At 50.0% G+C, this 17,329-nt stretch overlaps 1 protein-coding gene across 1 annotated transcript in view; it reads right to left on the bottom strand.

Moving 5' to 3' along the window:
• Window positions 1–16,755, bottom strand: part of megf11 (multiple EGF-like-domains 11) — a 469,877-nt gene extending 453,122 nt beyond the window's left edge. Inside the window, exon 1 of the mRNA XM_085968349.1 lies at window positions 16,609–16,755. The gene's annotated coding sequence lies outside the window, so the exon portion shown is untranslated. The remainder of the gene's footprint in view (window positions 1–16,608) is intronic.
• Between the last annotated feature and the right edge of the window lie 574 nt (window positions 16,756–17,329).

Here is a 17,329-nt window from a genome sequence, read left to right on the forward strand (position 1 = left end):
CTTCCTGCCGAGGCGAGGTCCTTTATGGACACGGTGTCCTCACGCCCGTCGGCGTGCTTGACGTACGCGTACTGTGGGTTTGCGTGGAGTAGGTGTACTGCCTCCACGAGTGGATCTGTTTTGTGGCCCCTCACATGCTTTCGTAATAGGACTGTCCCTGGGGTGGAGAGCCACGAGGGTAGGGACACTCCTGAGGTTGATTTGTGGGGAAAAACAAACATCTTCTCGTGAGGAGTGGCGTTAGTAGCAGTACACAGTAGCGACCTTATCGAGTGGAGTACATCTGGGAGGACCTCTTGCCAGCGAGAGGTGGGGAGGCCTTTAGACCTTAGTGCTAAGGTGACCGCCTTCCACACTGTCGCGTTTTCCCTCTCCACTTGCCCATTACCCCGGGGGTTATAACTAGTGGTCCGACTCGTGGCTATCCCCTTCGACAGCAGGTATTGGCGCAGTTCGTCGCTCATGAACGACGCCCCCCTGTCAGTGTGGATGTAGTTAGGCATGCCGAACGTGCAAAACAGGTTGCCGAGGCACTTGATGACCGTGGCACTGGTCATGTCTGGGCAGGGGTAGGCGAATGGGAAGCGGGAGTACTCGTCCACAATGTTGAGAAAGTACACATTGCGGTCGGTGGAGTGGAGTGGTCCCTTGAAATCTAAGCTCAGGCACTCGAATGGCCGTGTAGCTTTGATCAGGTGGGCTCGGTCGGGCCTGAAAAAACGGGGCTTGCATTCCGCACAGGTGCGGCAGTCCCTGGTCATAGACCGGACCTCCTCGATGGAATAGGGCAGGTTATGGGATTTTATAAAGTGGAATAGCCGGGTGACCCCCGGGTGGCAGAGGCCATTGTGGAGGCCCTGTAGCCTGTCCCCCTGGATGGTGGCACACATCCCTCGTGATAGGGCGTCGGGGGATTCGTTGAGGGCCCCCGGCCTATATATTATGTCGTACTCAAACGTGGAGAGTTCGATCCGCCACCTGAGAATTTTGTCGTTCTTGATCTTCCCCCTTTGTTTGTTGTTAAACATGAAGGCTACCGACCGCTGGTCGGTAAACAGTGTGAAGCGTTTGCCGGCTAGGTAGTGCCTCCAGTGCCGCACAGCCTCCACTATGGCCTGGGCCTCCTTCTCTACCGAGGAGTGCCTGATCTCGGGCCCTTGGAGGGTTCTTGAGAAAAAGGCTACGGGCCGCGCATCCTGGTTGAGGGTGGCTGCTAAAGCGAAGTCGGACGCATCGCTTTCGTTTTTGTCCACTGCCCGCAGCGCGGCCTTCTCAATGTCGTGTTTAATGCTGTTGAAGGCGGCGTGGGCCTCGGCCGTGAGCGGGAAGGACGTGATTTCAGGAGGGGACGGGCCTTGTCGGAATAATTGGGGACCCATTGGGCGTAATAGGAGAAGAACCCCAGGCACCTTTTCAGGGCCTTGGGAGTGTTTGGTAGGGGTAGCTCCCGTAGGGGGCGCAATCGGTCGGGGTCCGGACCTATTTCCCCGTTTTCCACCACGCAGCCCAGGATACAGAGGCGCGTGGTGCTAAAGACACACTTATCCTCGTTGTAGGTGAGATTGAGTCTGAGGGCGGTTTTCAGAAATCTCGCGAGGTTCGAGTCGTGGTCTTGCTGGTCGTGGCCGCAGATGGTGACGTTGTCTAGGTATGGGTAGGTGGCTGTTAACTGGTTCTCATCGACCATGCGGTCCATCTCCCGCTGGAAGACCGAGACCCCGTTCGTTACCCCAAAGGGGACTCTGAGGAAGTGGTAGAGGCGTCCGTTCGCCTCGAAGGCGGTGTATGGACAGTCCTCCGGCCTAATGGGGAGCTGGTGGTATGCCGATTTTAGGTCGATGGTGGAAAACACCCGGTATTGCGCGATTTGGTTAACCATATCCGCTATGCGGGGCAGAGGGTAGGCGTCTAGCTGGGTGTATAGATTAACCGTCTGGCTATAATGTATCACCATCTGCTTCTTTTCGCTACCCTTAACTACTACTACCTGGGCGCGCCACGGGCTGGTACTGCATTCGATGATACCCTCCCGCTTGAGTCTTTCTACTTCCGACGCAATGAACCGTCTATCCTCCCAGCTGTACCGCCTACTCTTGGTCGCTATGGGTCGACAGTTGGGTGTGAGGTTGGCGAACAGAGAGGGCGGCTTAACCTTCAGGGTAGCCAGACCGCACACTGTGAGGGGCGGCTGGGACCCACCGTAGGTAAGCGTGATACTTTGGTGGTGGCACTGGAAGTCCAGACCCAAGATCACGCTCACACAGAGATCTGGCATTATCAATAGTTTAAAATCTCTGTAATCAGTGCCTTTTACCGACAACATAACCGCGCAGAAACCTGTAATTTTTGAGGTATGAGTCTTATCAGCCATGGCGATTTTGCCCTGTGTGGGGACTATCGTTAGTGAAAGTCGTTTTACCAGGCTAGGATGAATAAAGCTTTCGGTGCTCCCGCAGTCAATCAAGCATTTAACCTTGTTCCCGTTTACCTCTATGTCCATCATCGATTTAGACAACGGATGCGGCCTGGATTGATCCACAGTGATCGAGGCCACCAGTGGGTCCTGGAGGTCCGTGTTGTCGGGGCAAGATGGTGGACTCCATGAGGGTGGACAAGATGGCGTCGAAGATGGACGCCCCCACGGCGCGCACGCGGCGGTGGTGGAGTTGGAGGCGGGGTTCCCTCTGCAGACTTTGCTGAAATGTCCTTTCTTCCCGCATTTAAAACAGGTGGTGCCCTTCGCTGGGCACAGATGCCTGGAGTGTTTGTCCTGGCCGCAGAAGTAGCATTTCGGGCCCCGATGCATCGCGGCAGTAGTGGGGCTCCTGGGTGGAGGCTGGGGCTCCGATGGTGCTGGGCTGGCCTGAGACCTGGGAGGTGAAGATGGCTTCCAAGATGGCGGCCCCCACGGCGCGCACGAGGCGGAGTGGGCCGCGTGGCCTGAGGAACAGGATTCAGAGTTCCTCTGGGCCATATCCAGCGATCGCGCTATACCCATAGCCTGTTTTAAGTCCAGTCCCTCCTTTTCAAACAGTTTCTGCCGAATGTAATTAGAACTGAGGCCCGCAATAAAGGAGTCTCGGATCAGCTCCTCCGTGTACACGATGGCAGACACGGCCTTACAGTTACAGTCTCTGCCCAGTACTTTTAGGCTTAGCATAAAGTCCTCTAGTGACTCACCATGCCGCTGCGTGCGAGTAGTCAGAAGATGCCTGGCGTACACCTCGTTTATTGGCCGCACGTAGTGGGCCTTCAGAATGGTGCAGGCATCCCCGTAGCTGGTGGCATCTTGGATGAGAGGGGAGACCCGATGGCTCACCCAGTTTCGCAGGATTCCCAGTTTCACGTCTCCGGTGGCGGTTGCGGCTGCTATGGTGGTGGATGAGTTTGCAATGAAAAATTCGAAGCATTGGAACCAGTGTCCGAACTGTGTGGCTGCGTCTGAGGCATGGGGGTCCAGATCCAAGCGCTCTGGTTTCAGGAGTCGATCCATCTTGGTGTTTTAGTGATTAAAATTGATGTGCCTTCAATAACTCAAAGACAAGGAGTTTAAAGGATTCAACTAAAGGCTTTTATTCACTAAGAACATTGCAGCATTGCAGGTCTTTCCACATCGGGTTCGTCTGGTAGAAATGACTCATACAGCTCTTGAGACCTTTCTATGGCAAAAGACAGGGGCGTAGCCAATACACACAATAGGAACAAAAGGGGGCGGTTCACACAATACAAAGCAGGTAAAACACAGGGGCTGATGAAGGCATATATTTCATCACATACAGTATACTAGATTGCAAGAAGTACAAGTAAATCGCTGTTTCACCTGGAAGGAGTGTTTGGGGCCCTGGACAGTGGGAAGAGAGGTGGTAAAAGAGCAGGTGTTGCATCTCCTGCGCTTGCACAGGAAGGTGCTGTGGGAAGGGGAGGAAGTGTTGGGGGTGATTGAGGAGTGGACCAGGGTGTTGCGGAGGGAGCGGTCCCTTCGGAATGCTGAAAGGGGAGGGGAAAGGAAGATGTGTTTGGTGGTGAGATCACGCTGGAGGTGGCGGAAATGGTGGAGGATGATCCGTTGAATGTGGAGGCTGGTGGGGTGAAAGGTGAGGACAAGGGGAACCCTATCATGGTTCTGGGAGGAAGGGGAAGGGGTGAGAGCAGAAGTGCAGCAAATGGAACGGATACGGTCGAGGGCCGTGTCAACCACAGTAGAGGGGAATCCTCGGTTGAGGAAAAAGGAAGACATATCGGAACACTAGTGGCATCGTGCTCCTATTTCTTATGTTCTTATTTTATGTACAACAGATGCGATGGAGACGGAGAATCTGGGAGAATGGAATAGAGTCCTTACAGGAAGAGGGATGGGAGGAAGTATAGTCCAGGTAGCTGTGGGAGTCAGTGGGCTTATATTAGATGTTTTTCGATAGCCTATCCCCAGAAATGGAGACAGAGAAGTCGAGGAAGAGAAGGAAAGAGTCGGAGATGGACCATGTGAAGGTGAGGGAAGGGTGGAAATTGGAAGCAAAGTGAATGAAATTTTCTAATTCAGAGCGAGAGCAGGAAATGGCACCAATACAGTCATCAGATTTTAAAACTAATTTCACTTAGGATCTTTATAGCCAACAGAGAGAGCCAATTTGATCCCATCAATCAGGATCAATTTGAATCAAATCCAAAGAAGTGAAAAGATAATGTTCTAATCACTGTGCCAACCAGTTTCCTGACCTCCCTTGCCCCAAAACAGTACTACTTTTAAATATCAGACTCTTAAGGCAGTACAATATTCCAACAGAGAACAAGAGCTTTCCACACTGAAAAGGATGGAAAAGGAAACTAATACGTAGTTTAATAGAGTCTCGTCTTTGGCGTTTGGCCAAAGACCAGCACAGAAGCAGCACTGATACAAGCTTAAGAACAGGTACTCAACTTGTCCTCTTCACTGAGGAAGGTGTGCCCTGTAGAGAGATACCAAACCGAGGAAGGAGAGAAAAAATGTATTAAACAACGTGCCACAAATAAAAAAGGTTACTTTCTTTAAAAAAATACTTTTGTTTAAACACTGAGTGCTAATAATGTCATTGAAGGTACTTGCTTTGAGGAGTTACTGAACCACCGACTGCAAGGGAGCTGAATCTACATACAATACAAACTAACGTTAAGGCAAGAGTCATCAACCTACAATGCCTCAGTAGGATCTCAACAATGCTGTACCAAAAAGTGATAGATTTCCCTTGTATTGTATCCTATCATTTTGTGGCACAGCATGTTGGAGCTCCGACTGAAGTCTATCCTTGTTTGATGATGGTGTGAATTTAATTCAGCTTCCTCACACGGCTAGGTCCAGAAATCCATCCTACCCAGTCCTTCTGATGAGGTTATCATTGCTCATTGTTTGAGCAAAATTATTAAAATGAAGGAAATCTGAAAATTACAAAAAGATCTTGAGGTTAATCATAATTGTTTTTAATTTTTTTAAGTGGGTCTGATACTGAGACTTCCTCTTTAAACTGATTTATTATATATAATTCACTTACTATCTAGCTCAGTCTAGTACTCTTCATTTAACAATAATTCCCAGTCCTTTACTAAGAAATTCAATGTATTTATTTGCAAAACATTATCCTTCATGTTCAGATCCGAGTCCTTCTCTGAGACCTGGTGCTGTGCTACAAGTTGCTCACACAACAAACAATTACAGTTCTCCAGAAATGATATGCACACTGATTTGTATTGAAAAATCATTTGGTTACGAACACAAATATGTACATTGTATTTGTTGGTTGTGTCAAAAAAATTGAGATTCTTCAACAAAGCCCATTCTGTGGATTAGAAGGGATCTTGTATACTAGGGCTTGCCACTAACTCGCGCCGAGTCCCGTTCACCCATTACCCCATGCTCGCTGACCTACATTGGCTCCCGGTCCAGCAATGCCTCAAATATAAAATTCTCATCCTTGTGTTTAAATCCCTCCATGGCTTCACCCCTCCCTATCTCTGTAACCTCGTCCAAGCCTACAACCCTCTGGGAACTCTGTATTCCTCCAATTCTGGCCTCTTGTGCATCTCCAATTTCCTTCGTCCCACCATTGGCAGCCTTGTCTTCAGCTGTCTAGACCCCAAGCTCTGGAATTCCCTCCTTGAACCTCTCCACCTCTCTCTCCTCCTTTAAGACGTTTATTAAAACCTACTTCTTTGACCAAGCTTTGGTCATCTGTCCTAATATCTCCTTATGTAACCCGTGTCAAATTTTGTATAATAACTCTCCCGTGAAGCATCTTGGGGTGTTTTAATACGTTAAAGCTGCTATATAAATACAAGTCATTGTTGTTGTTGAAGGGAATGATATAAGTGACAAATTTGGTGCATTATGTGGTGGGCTGGGGGATATTCAACACATTGAAATTAGGTCCCATGTTACTATAGTCTGATTTGACTAATATCAGCATTTCGTCAAGTTTAATTTCTGCTTATATTGGCTCCTTAAAATGCAGACTCTGGGTTTGGTGGAGATTCATGTAGGCCACTTTTAATGCATTTGTTAGTTTGTGTAAATCATTCCGGATGCACTTTACTAGATACGTACATCCCTACTCAATGTCTAACAAATAATGTTCCCCATCTCACTTATACTGCATTGCCTCTGAATTCAATCAAGTGTGAAATGTACCCATTGATGGGGAGTACATTCATGTCAGGAAGCTTTCAGATCACAAAACCTGACCCATTTATGCTGCACACTAAAAGTAAGATTATGGTAGTCTATTCAGAGGTTCAAAGGACGGTGAAACTTATAAAATTCTAACAGGACTAGACAGACTGGATGCAGGAAGGGTGTTCCCGATGGCGGGGGAGTCCAGAACCAGGGGTCACAGTCTAAGGATAAGGGGTAAGCCATTTAGGACTGAGATGAGAAGGAATTTCTTCACCCAGAGAGTGGTGAACCTGTGGAATTCTCTACCACAGAAGGCAGTTGAGGCCAATTCATTAAATATATTCAAGAAGGAGTTAGATATATTTCTTAAGGCTAAAGGGATCAAGGGATATGGGGAGAAAGCAGGGACAGGGTACTGAATTTGGATAATCAGCCATGATCTCATTGAATGGCGGAGCAGGCTTGAGGGGCCGAATGGCCTACTCCTGCTCCTATCTTCTATGTTTCTATGTTTCTAAAGAAGGTCTCTCACTGCACAATAATGCCACCTTTGCACACAGTACAGACAGGTATGTTCAACTCCCCTTCTCAATGTACTTTTTGGTTGGAGCACTCAGTATTTTTAAGTTACTTTAAGACTATAGCAGTTCACTTTGAATCTACTGGAGAAATTAGATCTTTAGGTGTAACCCAAGTAATAAATGCTGAGTTAGAGGGCTTCATTAACTAAATACTATGAAAAGCAGGATCACTATTTATATATAAAATATAAATAGTGAAGCACACAACATAATACATTGATAACAAAGACTAGTCATAATGCACTTCCCCCTTCCTTTCCGAGAAAATCTTGACAAACTGTTGCCCATTACTGGCTCTCAGTCTATACTTAACTTGCATACTGCCAAAATTAAGTCTTACTATACTTGATTCATCTAAAAAAAAACCTAGTGCTCCTGGCATAAAGACATCACAATTCCTTGAGCAAGATGGTTTGTTGTTTAAAGTTGATTTAACAGCCCTCGATTGATAATCCCCAGAGATTACAATGAAAACGAAAGTGGAGAATGGCAGACTTCCAATCTGCAGCATTAGGGTGCACGGACAGTTCAACAATAAAAGTATAAAATGCGCAAAATTACGTATTCCTGAGCCAGTCAATTAACAAAATAGCTCGGTTTTTAATGCAATCCACCCACAGATTTTTCCCCATAAATCGACACTAAAAGTTACAGTGGTCATGGTGGATAGCTGCGAAGATTTGACTGGACACTGGCACAATACACCCATAAAACCACAAATGCAACCAGCATTTGACAGGGTCCCTTTGGTTGGAAAGTTAATTAACCTAAGTATGGGAGAGAAAACTTTATAAAACCCGAGCTTTTAGCAAAAGGAGCAAAGGAAGACAGTTTACTGTGAATGCCACAAATTCTGCATCATGTTCTTCCAGACAAACGGCGCTTTCTCCAAAGTTAAACCTCAGCACTATCCACATTAAAAACTGTTTCCAAACTGATACAGGAGAGAAATTAAATGTAATTCCTGAGACAGCATTCTGTCCTTCGGGACTTTGCTATACTTTTAATCAGAGGATTAGTATGGTAAGCAAATTTTACAATGCATTAATCTTGATAACTCGGCATTTAAATTTAGGAGAGGCTAAGAGTGGCGATATTTTAATAGATAACGTACATGCACACCATCAACCAAAGAATATTAAATCCATTTTGCTTGGGCAAGTCGCACTGTCTTTACAGATGCAGCATTTCAGAAAGAAAAGGCTTAACTTTGAGTGCGTGGTTACGGTGAGTTACAATCTGGCACTTTTTTGTAACATCGCCTGTCTCCGCCCTTGCCTCCGCTCATTTGCTGCTGAAACCCTCATCCATGCCTTTGTTACCTCTAGACTTGACTATTCCAACACACTCCTGGCTGGCCTCCCACATTCTGCCCTACGTAAACTTGAGGTCATCCAAAACTCAGCTGCCCGTGTCCTAACTCACACCAAGTCCCGTTCACCCATCACCCCCTGTGTTCACTGCCCCTTGTCCTAACTCACACCCAGTCCCGTTCACCCATCACCCCCTGTGCTCACTGCCCCGTGTCCTAACTCACACCCAGTCCCGTTCACCCATCACTCCCTGTGCTCACTGCCCCGTGTCCTAACTCGCACCAAGTCCCGTTCACCCATCACCCCCTGTGCTCGCTGCCCCGTGTCCTAACTCACACCAAGTCCCGTTCACCCATCACCCCCTGTGTTCACTGCCCCTTGTCCTAACTCACACCCAGTCCCGTTCACCCATCACCCCCTGTGCTCACTGCCCCGTGTCCTAACTCGCACCAAGTCCCGTTCACCCATCACCCCCTGTGCTCACTGCCCCGTGTCCTAACTCGCACCCAGTCCCGTTCACCCATCACCCCCTGTACTCACTGCCCCGTGTCCTAACTCACACCCAGTCCCGTTCACCCATCGCCCCCTGTGCTCACTGCCCCGTGTCCTAACTCACACCCAGTCCCGTTCACCCATCACCCCCTGTGCTCACTGCCCCGTGTCCTAACCCACACCAAGTCCCGTTCACCCATCACCCACTGTGCTCACTGCCCCGTGTCCTAACTCACACCCAGTCCCGTTCACCCATCACCCACTGTGCTCACTGCCCCGTGTCCTAACTCACACCCAGTCCCGTTCACCCATCACCCCCTGTGCTCACTGCCCCGTGTCCTAACTCACACCCAGTCCCGTTCACCCATCACCCCGTGCTCACTGCCCCGTGTCCTAATTCACACCCAGTCCCGTTCACCCATCACCCCGTGCTCACTGCCCCGTGTCCTAACTCACACCCAGTCCCGTTCACCCATCACCCCCTGTGCTCACTGCCCCGTGTCCTAACTCACACCCAGTCCCGTTCACCCATCGCCCCCTGTGCTCACTGCCCCGTGTCCTAACCCACACCAAGTCCCGTTCACCCATCACCCACTGTGCTCACTGCCCCGTGTCCTAACTCGCACCAAGTCCTGTTCACCCATCACCCCCTGTGCTCACTGCCCCGTGTCCTAACTCGCACCCAGTCCCGTTCACCCATCACCCCGTGCTCGCTGCCCCGTGTCCTAACTCGCACCCAGTCCCGTTCACCCATCACCCCCTGTGCTCACTGCCCCGTGTCCTAACTCACACCCAGTCCCGTTCACCCATCACCCCCTGTGCTCACTGCCCCGTGTCCTAACTCACACCCAGTCCCGTTCACCCATCACCCCTTGTGCTCGCTGCCCCGTGTCCTAACTCGCACCCAGTCCCGTTCACCCATCACCCCCTGTGCTCGCTGCCCCGTGTCCTAACTCACACCCAGTCCCATTCACCCATCACCCCCTGTGCTCACTGCCCCGTGTCCTAACTCACACCCAGTCCCGTTCACCCATCACCCACTGTGCTCACTGCCCCGTGTCCTAACTCACACCCAGTCCCGTTCACCCATCACCCCCTGTGCTTACAGCCCCGTGTCCTAACTCGCACCCAGTCCCGTTCACCCATCACCCCCTGTGCTCACTGCCCCGTGTCCTAACTCACACCCAGTCCCGTTCACCCATCACCCCCTGTGCTCACTGCCCCGTGTCCTAACTCACACCCAGTCCCGTTCACCCATCACCCCCTGTGCTCGCTGACCTACATTGGCTCCTGGTCTGGCAACGCCTCGATTTCAAAATTCTCATCCTTGTTTTCAAATCTCCCCATGGTCTCACCCCTCCCTATCTCTGTAATCTCCTCCAGCCTCACAACCCACCCCCCTCCCCCGAGATCTCTGCACTCCTCTAATTCTGGCCCCTTACACATCCCTGATTATAATCGCTCCACCATTGGTGGCCGTGCCTTCTGTTGCCTGGACCCTAAGCTCTGGAACTCCCTCCCGAAACCTCTCCGCCTCACTACATCTCTTTCCTCCTTTAAGACGCTTCTTAAAACCTCCTCTTTGACGAAGCCTTTGGTCACCTGCCTTAATTTATCCTTATGTGGCTGAGTGTCAATTTTTTTGTCTTATAACGCTCCTGTGAAGCGCCTTGGGACATTTTACTACGCTAAAGGTGCTATATAAATACAAGTTGATGTTTTGCTGCGGATTTTCTGCTCCCTGACAAGCGAGATCAAAGTGCCGGCAAACACAGGAATTCCCTCATCATAATTCAACAAAGTAAGCCGAATGCCACATACACACAACATGGGCAAGAATTAAAGGGTTTTGCAAGCTGCAAATGGATGGTGCCCGCTGCTGACCCAGGGAGGAAACGGTGTGGAGATGGCGCCTGGCTCACCCGGAGCCCGAGTGCTCGGTGGGAGAGCTGGCCCGGGCACGATGGGCCGAGCGGCCTCTCTGGCTCCATGGTAACCGGGCCCCGTCCCAGCTCTCACTGCTGCCCATTCAGAAAATTACCAAACGCAACACGCGCAGTAACTTAAATGTGGGGAAATAACAACAACCAAAAAAAAGGAAGAGATTTTAAAACTGACTTGTTCGCAGAAGATTAAAGGGTTAATTCTAACTAACCTGTCTAGAAGTGCCATGCCTCCTGGAACCTCAGCTGAGTGGCTGCTGATTGAGGGTTGGCCGGTTTGGCGCCCGGATCCCATCCTGTCAGTGGAGGTCCTAAACCTCATGTGTGAGGGGGTTTGAGGGGATGACAGATCCGGAGTTTGGGGGGAGGGGGGGTGATAGGACCAGGGTTTGGGGGGGGGGGGGTGACAGGCCCAGGGATTGGGGGGAGGGGGGGGTGATAGGACCGGGGTTTGGGGGGAGGTGACAGGCCCGGGGTTTTAGGGTCACAGAGTCATAACGGCACAGAAGGAGGCTATTCGGCCCATCGAGTCCACGCCAGCTCTCTGTAGAGCAATCCAGTCAGTCCCATTCCCCCGCTCTATCCCCATAGCCCTGCAAGTTTATTTCCCTCAAGTGCCTATCCAGTCTCCCCTTGAAAACATCGAGTGTCTCCGCTTCCACCACTTCCGTCGGCAGCGAATTCCAGGTCCTCACCACTCGCTGCGTAAAAAAGTTTTTCCTCACATCTCCCCTGTATCTCTTGCCCAAAACCTTCAATCTGTGTCCCCTAGTCCTTGTATCATCAACCAGTGGGAACAGCATTTCCCCGTCTAGCCTATCCAAACCCATCATAATCTTGTACACCTCTATCAAATCACCCCTCAACCCTCATGAAAACAAATCCAGCTTCTCCAACCTGTCCTTGTAACTAAGATCCCCCATCCCCGGAACCATTCTGGTAAATCTCCTCTGCACCCTCTCAAGGGCCTTCACATCCTTCCTAAAGTGTGGTGACCAGAACTGGACACAATACTCCAGTTGTGGCCTAACCAGCGCTTTATAAAGGTTCAGCATAACTTCTCTACTTTTGTACTCAATACCTCTATTTTTGAAGCCCAAGATCCCATATGCTTTGTTAACCACTCTCTCAATATGTCCTGCCACCTTCAGGGACCTATGCACATTAACTCCCAGGTCCCTTTGTCCCTGCACACTCTTTAAAACTGTGCCATTAAGTGTATATTGCCTCTCCCTGTTCCTTCTGCTAAAATGCATCACCTCGCACTTCTCTGTATTAAATTCCATCTGCCACTTGTCTGCCCATTCTGCTAGCCTTTCTATGTTCTGTTGCAGTCAATTGATATCATCCTCACTGTTTGCCACACCCCCAAGTTTGGTGTCATCGGTAAATTTAGAAATTCTACTCTGTATTCCAATATTCAGGTTATTTATATGTATCAAAAAAAGCAGTGGCCCCAGCACTGACCCTTGGGGAACACCACTGTCTACCATCCTCCAGTCTGAAAAACAGCCATTTACCACAATTCGCTGTTTTCTGTCCTTAAGCCAATTCCTTATCCAAGCTGCCACTGACCCACCTATTCCATGAGCCTCAATTTCGTTAACCAGCCTTCTATGTGATACTTTGTCAAACGCCTTCCGAAAATCCATGTAGACAACATCCATTGCATTCCCTTCATCAATCCTCTCTGTTACTTCATCAAAAAATTCAATTAGATTAGATTAGGGGTGACAGGCCCGGGGATTGGGGGGGTGACAGGCCCGGGGATTGGGGGGGGTGACAGGCCCGGGGATTGGGGGGGTGACAGGCCCGGGGATTGGGGGGGGTGACAGGCCCGGGGATTGGGGGGGGTGACAGGCCCGGGGATTGGGGGGGGTGACAGGCCCGGGGATTGGGGGGGGTGACAGGCCCGGGGATTGGGGGGGGTGACAGGCCTGGGGATTGGGGGGGGTGACAGGCCCGGGGATTGGGGGGGGGTGACAGGCCCGGGGATTGGGGGGGGTGACAGGCCCGGGGATTGCGGGGGGTGACAGGCCCGGGGATTGGGGGGGGTGACAGGCCCGGGGATTGGGGGGGGTGACAGGCCCGGGGATTGGGGGGGGTGACAGGCCCGGGGATTGGGGGGGGTGACAGGCCCGAGAATTGGGGGGGGTGACAGGCCCGGGGATTGGGGGGGGGTGACAGGCCCGGGGATTGGGGGGGGTGACAGGCCCGGGGATTGGGGGGGGTGACAGGCCCGGGGATTGGGGGGGGGTGACAGGCCCGGGGATTGGGGGGGGTGACAGGCCCGGGGATTGGGGGGGGTGACAGGCCCGGGGATTGGGGGGGGTGACAGGCCCGGGGATTGGGGGGGGGTGACAGGCCCGGGGATTGGGGGGGGGTGAAGGCCCGGGGATTGGGGGGGGTGACAGGCCCGGGGATTGGGGGGGGTGACAGGCCCGGGGATTGGGGGGGTGACAGGCCCGGGGATTGGGGGGGTGACAGGCCCAGGGATTGGGGGGGTGACAGGCCCGGGGATTGGGGGGGGGCGGTGACAGGCCTGGGGATTGGGGGGGTGATAGGCCCGGGGATTGGGGGGGGTGACAGGCCCGGGGATTTTGGGGGGGGGGGGCGGTGACAGGCCTGGGGATTGGGGGGGGGGGCGGTGACAGGCCTGGGGATTGGGGGGGTGACAGGCCCGGGGATTGTGGGGGGGCGGTGACAGGCCTGGGGATTGGGGGGGGTGACATGCCCGGGGATTGGGGGGGTGACAGGCCCGGGGATTGGGGGGGGGCGGTGACAGGCCTGGGGATTGGGGGGGTGACAGGCCCGGGGAAGCGTTATTATTACTTCAGGAAAAAGCAGATGGCGAGGGGAAGGAGAGGCTCCCGGCCCGGACTATCGCAGCGCGGGAAAGCGGAAGGCCCCGGACCGCCGCCGCTCCTCCCGCGCGCGCGCGCCCCCTGACGTCACCCTCCACCCACCCCGTGATGTCGCTCTCCAAACACCCCGTGACGTCGCTCTCCAAACACCCCGTGACGTCGCTCTCCAAACACCCCGTGACGTCACTCCCCGCCACCCCGTGACGTCAATTCCCCCCCTCCCCGGACACGCGCGTGCGCGCTCACACTCTGTCACTTCAGACCAACTCAGGGAGAAACTTTCTGCAACAACAGGCATGCCCATCAGCTCCCCAGCGCCCGCTCACATACCATCGTAAAACTTTGCCGAGAAATCCATCTTATTTCAGGCCGCCTCTTGTGCCAACATTATGCAGCAGTCAAAGTTGATTTTGTTCTTTCATGGACAGGCGGTAATTTTAACTTTCCCTTTCAAAATGCAATGTTACGGAAATCATTTTGGAATCCTCTGTTTTAAAAATTGGAGATAGAAACATCAGTGTTTCATATAAACTGCAGTTCTAGGGTTCCATATACTGTCATTTGGTTTTATTTTCCTCTCAACCTTACTGTGACAGTGTTTTTGAGAGGAGAGGGCTGGTTTTTGACATGTCACTCATTTCGAATCTTTAAATTATAATTTAGTCAAGTAACTGCATTAAAATATGATTTAAAACAACAGATTGATCACACTACCTAGACCTGTTCTTTAAGAATTCCTTCTCTTTTAGCTAAACATTCAATACACTATTATTTATTGCTCATTAATTATGTGTTTCAAACTGCACTGCACAATTTACAGATGCTATTTCATGTTCTTTCATTTTTCCCAGAGTTTTGCTTATTTGCACCAACATTGCGGTGTTGGGAGAGCCTTGCTGTCCGAGTGTTTCTCCAGCTGGTGGCGGACACCACGCCACGAGAGGCAGCAAGTCTCGATTCAGGCTCTGTCTGGGGAGTTTACATTGGAGCGGGACAGGGGCAGGCAGTGCTGTGAATTGGGCATCCTTTGTCTTGGTGATATATTAAATTAAAGGATCCCTTTGGTTCCTTTTTTGCCATTGTAGTATTTTTCTATATCTGACAGGATAAGGAGATGAATGTAAAATCTGCTGTCTCCGGCAGAGGTGAAGGGAAGTGACCGCCTCGAAGGACTGAGGAGTGCGAAATGACCGTGGCACACTGATGTCGTTACCTCACTGAGGTCATTTATTTGACCAAGCTTTTTGTTCCCCTCCTAATGTCCCCTTCGTTGGCTCAGCGTCCATTGTTTTCTTCACCTCCCTAGGAAGCTACTTGGGGCATTTTTCTACGTTCAAGGCACTATAAAAGTGTTGCTGTTGATTCTCCCTGCTGCCACATTCTATGTTAAACACTGAATTTAAAAGCTAATATAACCGGCACACGCTGTAAAAGTTTGTGTTGTGACGCAAACTTGCCCCAGTGACTGTACCGTCTACAGATTGCATTACATTCACCTTTCTCTTTCAAGTACATTCCCAACATCATCTGATTCTGTTTCACGTTTCCAGCAATTGCGCTTGTTCTCGTCTCTACATATTTCTTAATGTCCCTGCATAGTTCAGATGCAGCAGTTTGCGACGCTCATCCTAATCCAGCCTGTGCTGCGCCATGGTTTGTGTTCCATATATAAACTACCCATACTTCTGATCTGCAACTCCCCTCTGTTAACCTCGGTCTTCATTCACTGCAACCAGAGAAACGGAAATGGAGAGTTACAGTAGCAAGGAATGAATGCACTGTTCTGCAAGGGGAAATGAACTGTCAGAGACCAGCTAAATTTTACATGTAACACAGGCTGACATTGTGATGAAGAGTTACCATCAGGACCCCTTTCAAAGAAGTATTGTGGAACTATTACTGAGTGCTCAGGCGGGCTGTTTTTGGAATAATTAAGAAGAGCTTGTTTCAAAGATTCCACCACAAACGCACCACGCTGCAGCTGGAGATGTCAGGGTGTTTGCAATATTTTTATCTCAACCTTTTACTAGATCTAAAACAACACTAATAAAACATCTGTGCTCTCCGTGTGCGAACGTGGCGAAATATTCATGCAAGACCCTTTCGCCATCAGATAGTACCTTTAAAGAAAAATGAAGTCTTGCATTTCTATAGCGCCTTTCACGACCGCAGGATGTCCCAAAGCGCTTTACAGCCAGTGAAGTATGTTTGAAGTGTAGCCACTGTTGTAATGTAGGGGGAAAAACTACGAATACATTCTTAACATCCTTCTGATGGTTTATGTTTTGTGGTTGAACTCAACAGTGAATGAACCGACAAGAGAAATCTGCAGCTGCCAGCATTAGGAGATTTTTCACCGATAGTTGTCATTTTACCCCGTGAGCGAATCCGCTGCTCGGAACTTTAGGATTCAGTCGCTCAGCGAGTTGCCCCTGCAAAATCTTGATCACTTATTTCAGAAACTAAATAGCACAAATACACCGCAATGGCATCCCTGAAGCTTCCTAAAATTCTAATTGTAAAAAGTTAATCATAATTACTGTACGCGCTTTAGAAGCATTACTGATACAGTGCCAAGGCTCTTCAATAACGAACAAGAGATAATTCTGGAGACGAGCCTGATGGAGCGATATTTAAATGAAAAACTTTTAACTTAAAATGCATTGAAGCATTTTATTTTTTTTAAGTTCTCCCTATTTTAAATGAAACATATATTTCTAAGTTCCCAGATAGAGCAGAAGGAACACAAATCATTAGAAGCACCGTACTTACATTTCAATTCACGTCCTCATACCTGTGCTAAACCGGGAGACGAAATCATGATCTTAACACAGCACCGCAGTATCTTGTCCGGGATGTCTATCAATCCCTGGACACTCTACCGCGGCCATTGCATTGATGCATTTATACATACAGCAAGTAATCCCGTCCACTGTACTGCAAACGCCTCGGGGAATCATTCTCCATTGAACTGGTCACAATGAGTTCCTATTGGTGCTTGGGACTGGCCCGTCTATTCTGCCTCTGGTTGGATGAAAGGAAAATCATATATACTTTTATATGTTTTCAAAAAGTGCATTGCTTACTGAAGCTTTTGGACATTGCGATAAGGGGCGCCATGGCACAGAGACCTGGTTTATATTTACTGATGATGTTTAGATACTAGTCCCGTATTCAATGGCATTTTGGAACACCTTTAAAAAAAAACTCCTAAAACCTATCTCTTCACAGCACCTTGAGCTACTTCCGCTAATTCCTCTTTTACTCCTGCAAGAATTTCACCCCCAGTTGCAGGAGATTTGCTACGCTAAAGGTGCCGTGCAAATGTTACTTTTCCGAAGAAAATTAAAGTTATATTTTAATGGATTCGCTTCAAGGAGGGTCGCGCGATTCCAGACATGCAGCGCCACCAAATGTTTGCGATATGAAATTAAAGTAAATCAGACGATGCTGGAAATGTTCAGCACATCAATCACCACTTCACAGGGAAAGA

This window comes from Somniosus microcephalus, chromosome 27, assembly GCF_052327205.1.
Source record: "Somniosus microcephalus isolate GS21.2 chromosome 27, FLI_Smic_1.0, whole genome shotgun sequence".
In the NCBI taxonomy this organism is placed as follows: Eukaryota; Metazoa; Chordata; class Chondrichthyes; order Squaliformes; family Somniosidae; genus Somniosus; species Somniosus microcephalus.